Source organism: Phalacrocorax aristotelis, chromosome Z, assembly GCF_949628215.1.
Source record: "Phalacrocorax aristotelis chromosome Z, bGulAri2.1, whole genome shotgun sequence".
Taxonomy (NCBI): domain Eukaryota; kingdom Metazoa; phylum Chordata; class Aves; order Suliformes; family Phalacrocoracidae; genus Phalacrocorax; species Phalacrocorax aristotelis.
Window position 1 is genome coordinate 13,075,614 of NC_134311.1, and position 9,753 is coordinate 13,085,366.

The 9,753-nt window shown below is 49.2% G+C and overlaps 1 long non-coding RNA gene across 1 annotated transcript; it reads left to right on the forward strand.

Moving 5' to 3' along the window:
* The first annotated feature begins 7,728 nt into the window (after positions 1 to 7,728).
* LOC142050589 (uncharacterized) lies at positions 7,729 to 9,001 on the forward strand. Its single transcript, XR_012658072.1, has 2 exons — positions 7,729 to 8,249; positions 8,824 to 9,001. It is a non-coding gene; the product is annotated as an uncharacterized LOC142050589 (long non-coding RNA).
* Positions 9,002 to 9,753: the final 752 nt, after the last annotated feature.

The following is a 9,753-nucleotide window of genomic DNA, read 5'->3' on the forward strand; positions in this document are numbered from 1 at the left end:
GGATGCAAAGGGAGGTAAACAATCTTGCTGCAGCTATGCAGCACAGATGATCTGCAGTAAAATGGGGAGCTGAACCCAGTCCTCATCGGTCCCAGACCTGCTCTTTAAGTGAGAGCTGGGTGAGTGCCTTGGAATAAAAATTTTTAAGGAAAGAATTTTACCCTTTTTTCTGGCAGAAAATTGAATAAAATAATTTTCAAGTCCCTCCCAATTCAAAAGCAGTCAGTTTTCTGCACTCCCCTCCTGCATCCCTCCTGCTCTCTTGCTTCCCTGGAACAGCAGTTGGAGCACCGAGCCAGGAGTGAGCCATTCCTTACGCTGACCATGTCAGCCGTCCGCATTTGCTGGGGAGCAGTATCCAGGTGCCAGCTGGGGTGCAGAATCGCAGCCTGCAGTTTAGGGTAGCTGTATACCCATGAGGACCTCACTTTCCCTGCCAGCTTCATATGCGACTGTCCACTGCCTCACAAGATGTGAGGCTTAGTTTCCCCTGCTCCAGAGCTGTCCTATGGACCTAGGAGGCCACATAAGCTTACAGTGACACTGGTGTCTTTTCTCTGCTCTCTAAATTACAGTCTAGTGACCTGCAGTAGAGTTTTGCTTCTCTCAGCTTTCAGACCACAAGGACGGAAATGAGTCCTTCTGTCAAAGTGCATTTACTGTAGTCTCAAAATAAGATGCACCCCTCTGAGACCAGCATCTTGAGAGAGGCTGTGTAGGGGAAACAGCTCATGTCATTTTTGTCTCTCTGTTCTTGAGAATACTTTTTATGGGTCCCAGAAAAAAAACCCACCCCAAGACCTGTGTTGTGCAGGGATAGGCATGTGACTTGAAATTGGTATGCAGTTCCAGAGAGCCATTAAACCTGTGCAAAACCAAGCTTTGCTTCTCATTGCTGGTGAGGCAAACCATATGCCAAGCCATGCAAGGAGACACAGATCGAGGGAATTATTATCTCCTCTGCTGGGCATCCAGCGGGGAGGGATGCGGCGAAGCTGGAGGGGGGCCTGCAAATAGCTGCAAGGTGGAAAGGGGTGTGTGGCACGTGGCCTGCAGGCAGAGCTGGCAGGAGCTGGGCTTGGCTCACCTGGCCAAGGGGAGGCAGGAGTGGGTTTTAACATCAGCCTAAAACTGCTGGACAGGCAGCTGCAAAGTGCTGAAGGCTTTTTGGTAGAATCAGTTATAGCAAAAAGAAGCAACAGCCACACAGTGCTGGGGGATTGTAGTCGGCACAACTTCTTCACCAGCAGCCCTGGGACAAGGCACCAGGGAGGTGGAGATGATCCCTGTCCTAGGGATGGGGTTTCAGCTGTGGCCACACTAAGCCTGGGGTGCTTGGAGAGCCCTGCCAGCAGCAGGGCTTAGGCTGAGGGCCCCTCTAGAGCCCTCGTGTAGCTGGGACCTTGCAAACGGAATATGTTCTGGCTTTGTCTGATCTTCGGTGGCACAGCCAGTAGGATTGGTAATTTAGGCCTGTCTCTGAGAGATAGCCAGTGAAATGTATCTTGGACTAATTAGGCTTTAGGGCTCAGGAACTCCATTCCAGTTCCCTGGCCTCTGTTTTGACCCCTCTTTTCTTTGAAGTTCATAGAGAAGAGGGGAGAGGAAATGAGAGGAGAGGCCCTGCTTTTCCTGTAAAATGCCTCATTCCTTATAAAATCGTTTGGCAGAAATCTCTTTCAGCTGGACAAGCTAACTACTTTAATACATGCCCGCAGTCATTTTCTTCCCTTGTCTTGATCCTCTGGCTGCTCAGCCACTGCTCTGCATCAGTCAAACTGTGGATGCATAGACAGAAATGCTCCTCAAAGAAGCAGCAGAGAGGAACTCTGAAATGGTGTTAGGGGGCTCCGAGCTGCAGCAGCTGTATTATTTCCTGGGCCGGCTGGAAGTGCACAGCACCATGCAGTATAGTGGGGCCAGCTCCAACACTGCTCTGGGTTTTTAGACCTTCTTCCAGGCAAGCCTGCTGGGACACACAGCTTCCAGCCTTTGCCAGGCCATGGAGAAACCACACCGAACATCATCCTCCCTCCCACATTAATGTTGCACGAGGAGGACAGCAGCCCAGGCATGACGAGGGAGATGCATGTAGCGTCTCAAATGTGTTCTGAGCACTAGGGATGTTTCAGAGCAGGGGGCAGCCAAAAGCCCCAGAGGAAGGCAGCCATATTCCCTCCCTCCCACAGTAAGACAGAATCATCAGGAGGTCTTGTTAGGAAGGCAGCTCTGGAAGTCTGTAGTACAACTCCCCAGTCCAAAGCTAGATCAGGTTGTGCTGGGCTTTGTCAGGCTGAGTTCTGCATACCTCCAAGCAGGGAGATCTGGTCTCTGAGATCACCACCCTCATATGGAGGAATTTTCTCATGCCCAGCTGGAACATCCCATCCGGCAGCGTGTGCCTGTTGTCCCATGTCCTGTCCTTGTCTGCCTCTGAGAAAAGTCTTGCTGCATTTTTTCTATAACCACCCTTTAGGCAGTGAATGACCCCTGTAAGGACCCTCTGGTTGTCTCTTCTCCAGGCTGGGGAAGTCCAGTTCCCTCAGTGCCTCTTCATACAGCCTATGCTACAGCCTCATCCCCACCTTGGTGGTCACTGCTGGGCTCTCTCCTGTCAGCATCTTCCTTGTACTGGGTAGCCCTGAACGGGACGCAGTACAGAAATGCATCTTCAGCAGTGCTAAGTTGTGAGGAAGGATCACCTTGGTTATGCAGAACTTTGTGAGGTTGCTTCTGGCCCATTCCTCCAGCCTGTTGAGGTCACACCAGGTGGGAGACCTTCCTTCCAAAATACAGAGACTGCTTCCACAGTTGACATTAGCTATGGGCTTTTTCTCGTCTTTTCTTGGGATGGGTTGAAACCCACCTTTCCACCAGATGTGTGTGCAGTGGATCAGCAAGGGTCACTAGAGATGCCTGGGTTTTGCTCTTCTCTTGGCTGAGCATCCATGGCGAGCCGTGGGAACTGCTGTTTCCCTGGAAGGTGGCCTTGATGCAAAAGGCGCTCACACAGAGTGTGGTTAGAGCTGAAGCCACTCTTACTTCTCCTTTTGAGAGGTGAAAGGATGGCCCAAGTGTGGTCTGAGATTTCCTGCACCTATGTTCGGTGGCAGGCCACCTGCAGTCCTTGAACCAGGGGTCTCACATCCTCTTTCAGACTAAGCCTACCCCACCGCTGTGGGGAAGAGGACTGAATCTAGCTGCAGCAGGGCCTGAGCTCTGGTTTGGGAGAACAGCCAGTTACGGGGAGTCTCTGGCTTGCCTGGTGCTCCTCACATGTGCCTGAGGGTCCAAAGGGTTCTGCAGCAGTGTGTAAAGGGCCTGTTCTTGGATTGCCCACCAGCTTTATCTCAGCCCTATGACTTCTGCCTCAGCGATCTCGGAAGCACTGGCACCTTCCCCAGGCTGCAAGGTGCAGCTGACCTTAAGGCTGGGTAGGGAAGGAGGATGCCGGAAGAAGGAGGCCAGGGAAGGTAATGTTAGCACTGGGTTGTGCAGGGAAGTTTTTTGCCATTTGCAGTGAGGAACAGCAGCTGAGGGGCACGGAGAGATCCAGCACAGCTTGCAGATGGCCAGAGAGTTGCTGGAGTTCCCATGGAGGGCAATTTTCAGTGTTCCAGCCCCATAGTGTTTCTGCATGCAGTTAGCACACAGCATCTGCAGAAGACATGCATGCAACTACACACCGGTGTGGGGACATGGAGGTGCATGGAACCAATAAAGACGCAGGCACCCCTGCACAGTTTTCATGGGGGTGGCCCCTGTGCTTCTTATCTGCGTGGTTTTTGGAGTCCTAAATGATTTGTGATATGAGGACAGCCAGGCATTTATTTGGGTGCATATAGAGCAGAGGAGGCCTCCTGAAAGCAAAGCATGGCATGGTGTGCTTAAGCTGTATCATCTTGGAAGGGGAGACCACATTACAGATTTATTTCTGAAGCTGGACCTTGCAGCCCGTTTGAGTGATTTTAACGTGTGACTCATGTCAAAACTGCTTCAAGGTTAGAAGTGAAATTAAAAATTCGGCTGAAAGGGCTGTTATTCATAAGCAAAACTTGATTCAAGACATTTGCCTTTCATTTTTAAGGACTGCAGGCAGGGGAGAACTGTGAGAAGAATAATTTCTATGTAACTGGAGACTAATCATGAATAATGACACTGCCTGGTGACGTTAAATAGGATTGATAATATTTAACTTGCAGACTGTTGTATTTCCAAGTCGTAATCTTGGTCTGTGCTCTTGGACACTTTTACAAATGAGATGAGACAGAGTAACATGAGCAGCAGGAGTAAGGAAGGGACAGAGAATTGTGTTCATGGCTTGGCAGGTGGCAGTCTTTCTTCAGGGTTAGCCCCAATCTGGGTCCCAGCCCAGGGATTGACAGCACCAGCAAGATGCTTGGTCTGCTCTCCCGGAAGCAGTAGTCTTGCTGCTCTGTCACCAGTGTGAAATGCCTTTGCCTGTGATTGAGGCTTGGCTCTGGAGCAAAACAGTTTGACAGCACACAAAGCTCATTTGTGCCCGGGTTGCAGACTCAGAGGGCTGGGGTTTGACGTTACGTGCTGGTCACTGTGCTTTCCTGTGTGGCATGGCAGGAAAGCATCCAGGTGTCTGGGATTTCAGGCATCAATGGCACAAGCAAGAGCACCTCTTCAGGCCATTCTTCCCTGACACACCAAACAAAAGCAGTTTTAGTACCTCAAAATGTCTGAGCTGCCTGCCCTTCGTTTGGCTGTGTCTCTGCCTCTGGGTGTCTCTTGAGAGGTGCAGTGCAGGGGACCAGCTGCTGTCCTTTTGAACAGGCAGTGTCCGATGGAGAAAGCTGCTTTCTCCCAGGTTAAACACGTACTGGACAACCACAACTCCTCTCACTCATTTCTACATGAGCCTGGGCAGGGAGAAAACTTGCCAGGCTTTTTCTCCAGCCAGCAAAGGAGAGCTGGGCTGATGGGAGGGACTGCTGCCGGGACAGAGAGACACTCCAGCAGTCTGTACTGCTGCCGGGCTTGCAGGGGATGGCAGCGTAGGAGCTGGTGTCCTCTTGCTGCTCTGTGTGTAGCCTGACCATAATGAACCTCAGAGTGGACAAGGCACATCTGGAGACAAGCAGAATCCTCTAACTAAAACTGTTGGGTTTGTTTTGGTTTGGGTTTGATTTTTTAAAAATTAATATCTGTAATATCAGCATGCAGCTGGGTGACTGGATGAGATCCTCAGGTATCCTGTCCCTGTCACTGCAGAGCACACACCTCACAGGGACTGAAGAAAAAGTTTGAGAGTCTTGGAAACATCTGCTGGGACCCTCCCCTTACTGTTTTTATAGCCAAGACCCCAAGCTGAGGGGAGGGAAGCCCAGCTCCCCCTGGCAAAGGGAGAAAAGCCAGCTACTTGACATTCAGAGAAAGCAAAGCTGTCTCTGAGTTGTCTTATTTGCCTGCAGACTCTCCAAGCCAAGATGGGAAGGGCACAGTTGCTAAGGTGGATCAGCTTGCACCCATGTCTCGTAACAAAGGCAGATTTAGCAGGTATTTGCACCTAAGCAGGGTTTTCTTTCATTTGTTGCAACAAGAGAAGCTGTAGGCATTGCTTAGTGATTTAATTTCATTTGTGTTCCACAGACCACATTTTGTGTTTCACTGAGTAACTTTGTAAAAGGACCTTCAGCCACTGCTGTTTATGACGAACTTGCCTCACTCACGTAATTACATACCCCCAGCAGGGCTGGTGGTGTAGCCTCTGGGGGTCTCCAGTTCATACCCCTCCCCATTCAGATCAGGGCTGAGTGTGCTGAAGCAGCTCAGCTCAGAGGTGGTAGGTGCTGGAGGTAGCCCTAGGGTAGTGGAGGTGAACACCCAGGGCTGCTTCTGGTGCACCTTGGGCAGTGCAGTGTGCATACACCTCCTCGTGCTCTCACATGTCTGTGCATGGACTGGCTGGAGGACAGGGCTGAGCCCAGGGTGACATGTAGGGTTGCACAGGACCCAGCAGCACAGGAGCCAGCGGGGCTCTCTGAAGGTCTCCAACCCTGGCACAGAGCAGGTCTCTCCCCAGTATGAGAACAAGCTGTGACTTTGTACATCTGTGTCTAGGAACTCACAAAAGGGTGGAGACCTCCTCTGTCTCTGGTGCCCTGTCCCCCTGCCCATCCAAGTAGTGGTGGCTCGGGTGGCAGATTCCTGTGCTCTTAACAGTAGCAATAAATACACCCAGAGTACCTGCCTATGCTGAGGGTATCCACAGAGGCACACCATGCAATGAGTCCTAGTTGTGGGTCTGATGTTTGTGCTACAAGGCAAGGAGACCAGCTGGAGACCATTGAGATTTCCCAGCTTGGTTGTACAAGCCCTTGAAGCTGTCCTTGCTGTGAGCAGAACTTAGGAGCTGGACACCTCCGGAGGTCCTTCCCAGCCTGAATTTTCCTGTGATTCTGCTGTCATTGCAAGTTTGCTTGGCTTTCACTCTCGTTTGTTGAGAATAAATTTGCCATATATCGAGGGCTGTTGTGGTGAGAAGGCTGTACAGAGCCTTCTTCCTTTAAGTGCTGCCCCAGGAGAGCTTTCTCCTGGCTTATACAGAAAGGGCAGCTTCCCACCCAGTGTCAGACCCTTTACCACCTTGGGCCTTTCAGAGTTGTTGGCCAGGTCACCGCACGACACCAACACACAGAGGCCGTGGACTCAGCAGAGGATCCAAGGATGGTCCCGGAGACTTGTTGCTAGCATTTAATGACGAGTTTTTTACCTCTTGTTGTGATATGTGTGTGATGTGAAAGGGAGCCTCTCCTCTCTCCCAGCCCCATGTGGCCATGGGGAGTGTGGAGAGTTGGGCTGGGACAACCTCCATCCTGACATTCCTGTCACAAATAGCACCATGACAGACCATGCCATGCTCCAAAACTCTCCCCCAGGAATTGGAGAAGGCCTCTCTCTCCATGACCAAGATGCACACCTGTTTTCTGAAGGTAGTGTTGCACTCTTGTTCATGCGCCTGAACCAAGAAACATGCCACAACAAATACATGTGCTGGCTGTGCTTCCCTGTAATGGGAATATGATTTCTTTCAAGCCATGTTTCAGCTTCAAGCGTCCGTTTGCTGTGCTTTTACTGGAGCCCTTAAAAATGCAACAAAAATACCTGGATAAGGAACTATCCTTCATCTGGAGAAGCTCTGTGGATGCCTTTGTGGGGTAAAAATGAAAACAAAACAAAACCAAACCTATCTAGGATATATCTGGTGATAACATTGCTCAGTTACAAGTCGGCTTCAGGGTGCCTGACAGCAAATGTTTGAAAAATTATTATGGTAACCATTTCACAAATAATTAACCTCATTGCTTTTCAATTGCTTAATTAAATTGCCGACAGCATCATGTCTCATGGCAAATGCTGCTATTCAAAGTTTAACCAGTCAGGGTAATTACTATAAGCATCACAAGGGGTTTACACGTAAGACCCTGAAGAAAACTCCAGCTCCGGTTGTCTCCCTCTTTTGTAGATCAGATATTTCTATTTGTACTGCTTCGTATGTCTGCGGACAAAAGATTAAGTTCTAGAAAACATTATTTTATATGTGTGTATATATATACACACATGTACATGTACATGTACACTTACATCGTTTGGGTTTTTTTTTACAGTGCTGGAAATAATCATTATGAGGGAGTGGGTGATGCTGTGGGAGGCAGAACCTCAGTCCAGAGGCACCTTTCTAAATGGGAGGACTGGGCCACCAGGAGGCTCACAAAGCCCAGCAAGTAGAAGTGCCAGTGGTGCCTGGTGCACAGGGGTAAGGGAAGGATAACCCTGAGCAGTGGTCCAGGCTGGGAAGTGACTGGTGGAGTTGCTGGATGGGACTCAGAGGTAACTGAACATGAACTTGAGCACAGGCCAAAAGTAATTCTGACTGTGAACAATGCAAACAGCTTACTGGGCTGTACGAGGAGGAGAACAGCCAGGCCAGTGGAGGGGTGTTGGAGGCTCTTGTGTTTCTGTGAGTCCAAAAAGTTCTTCCAAAATAATGCATTATAATAAGGAGAAACGAGTGATGATGCTGGCAAAGTGCAAGAAAAATTCCTTCACGAACCTTCGCAGACCTGCCAAGATCACAGGTTGTCAAACCGGTGGAATCCCAAGTGTTTCAGCAGGAAGACCAAAGTGGGCAGGCATGCTGGCAGAAGGTGGCAGGCAAGATGTTTTGCTGTGTGTTAGGCACTGGAGTGAACACTATACAGCTTGATGGCATGGCCCAGGTATCTCATTATCTGCATGGGGTAACCATGAGAGCCATGCCAGGGTGCAAGGTGCCAGCAGCACCTTCCTTTCTGCTTCCTCCCACGGCCATCACTCCCAGCACATTGGAAAGGCAAAGGTTAGGTGGGTCTTGTGACACAGCCTGTTCCTTTCTCAGTCAGAATGGGAATCTTTTGGCACTGTCTGCTGTCCTTCGGCTTGTCCTTATATTTTGCTTCAGCTAGGCATTGTTTTCTCAGGAGGCCTGGGATCCTTGGCCACACCATGTTTCCAGTGTTGCTCTTACTGATATCACTATGGTCTCTGCTGGGTGGGTTTCTATCGTACCATCTTGTGTTAGAGAAGCAGGGGTTTATGAAATGCTGGGTCAGTCTCTGCCCTGAGCTGTTGGTGCAACACCAGCCCACGGAGTTAAACATTAACAGAAGTTACTTATTTCCCCTAAAGGACAATCTTTATAGCTCTGCCTTTATTTTGTATTGTAGTCCCAGCAATACTGTAACTCTGACAGCAGGGGTTAGAAATTTGATTTGTTAAGACATTGCAATGCAATTATTTCTGGTGCTTTTTCAGAGTTTCCTGGATGTTACTTGAAAGAGGATAATCACTTACTCATGTGCAACCAGCAACCACATGGAAGCTGCTCACAAAAGAAGCCACAGCCTTTGCTAACAAAGGAACTCCTTTCTGTTTTATTTTTCCAACCAAAATTCCCAAAACAAAGTAATTAAATTTCTCCCTTTGTTCTGGCTTTTGTGTTTGCTCTCATGTACAAGCAACCTCGGTGGGGGGGATGGAGGATATGGGGCTTTAGTCTTAGAATAAGGACCTTCGTCTGAAGTTTTTCCTGTAGGTAATTATTCCTAGTCTAGAAATGTCAGAATGGGGAAGATTTTTCTTCTTAGGACTAATTTGTCTAGTGCATTCACATTACCATAGATGGAATAATTTAGAGAAGATATAAGAAAAGGATTTCAGTTTAATGAGGTCCAGGCACAAATTTTGGACCAACAGCTAATACAGCAGAGCATCAGGAACATCTGTCTCCTCTCTGCACTCAGATCCAAAAGGACTCAAGAGCTATCCAGGCAATTTTTATGACAAAGATTTGCTTATTCAAGAACCGCCTCCCCTTTTCTCCTGTTCAGTTTTCTCCTTCTTCTCCCAAACGCAAATCTGTAACCTTTATTAACACCAGGTCTGAAAAATATTTCTATGTTTAAATGTGAACTCAGATGGGCGTTTGTTTTTGGGTATGTATGTCAGTAATCGACATGAGTGATGAATTACATGCAGCATCTCCATCTGCTTGGGCAGCCCTGGGAGCCTGGAGCTGGACTGGATCAGGATTCCTGGGGTTGAGAGCCTAAAGCAGGGGCAGGCCAGGGAGGACTCAGCTTCCCAGCAGGGAATGAAGGCACAGCTGGAGCACAGGAGAAGCGGCAGGATGAAATACTGATGCAGGGAGACATTACATGGTGGGTGACCAAGTCTGGAGGATGG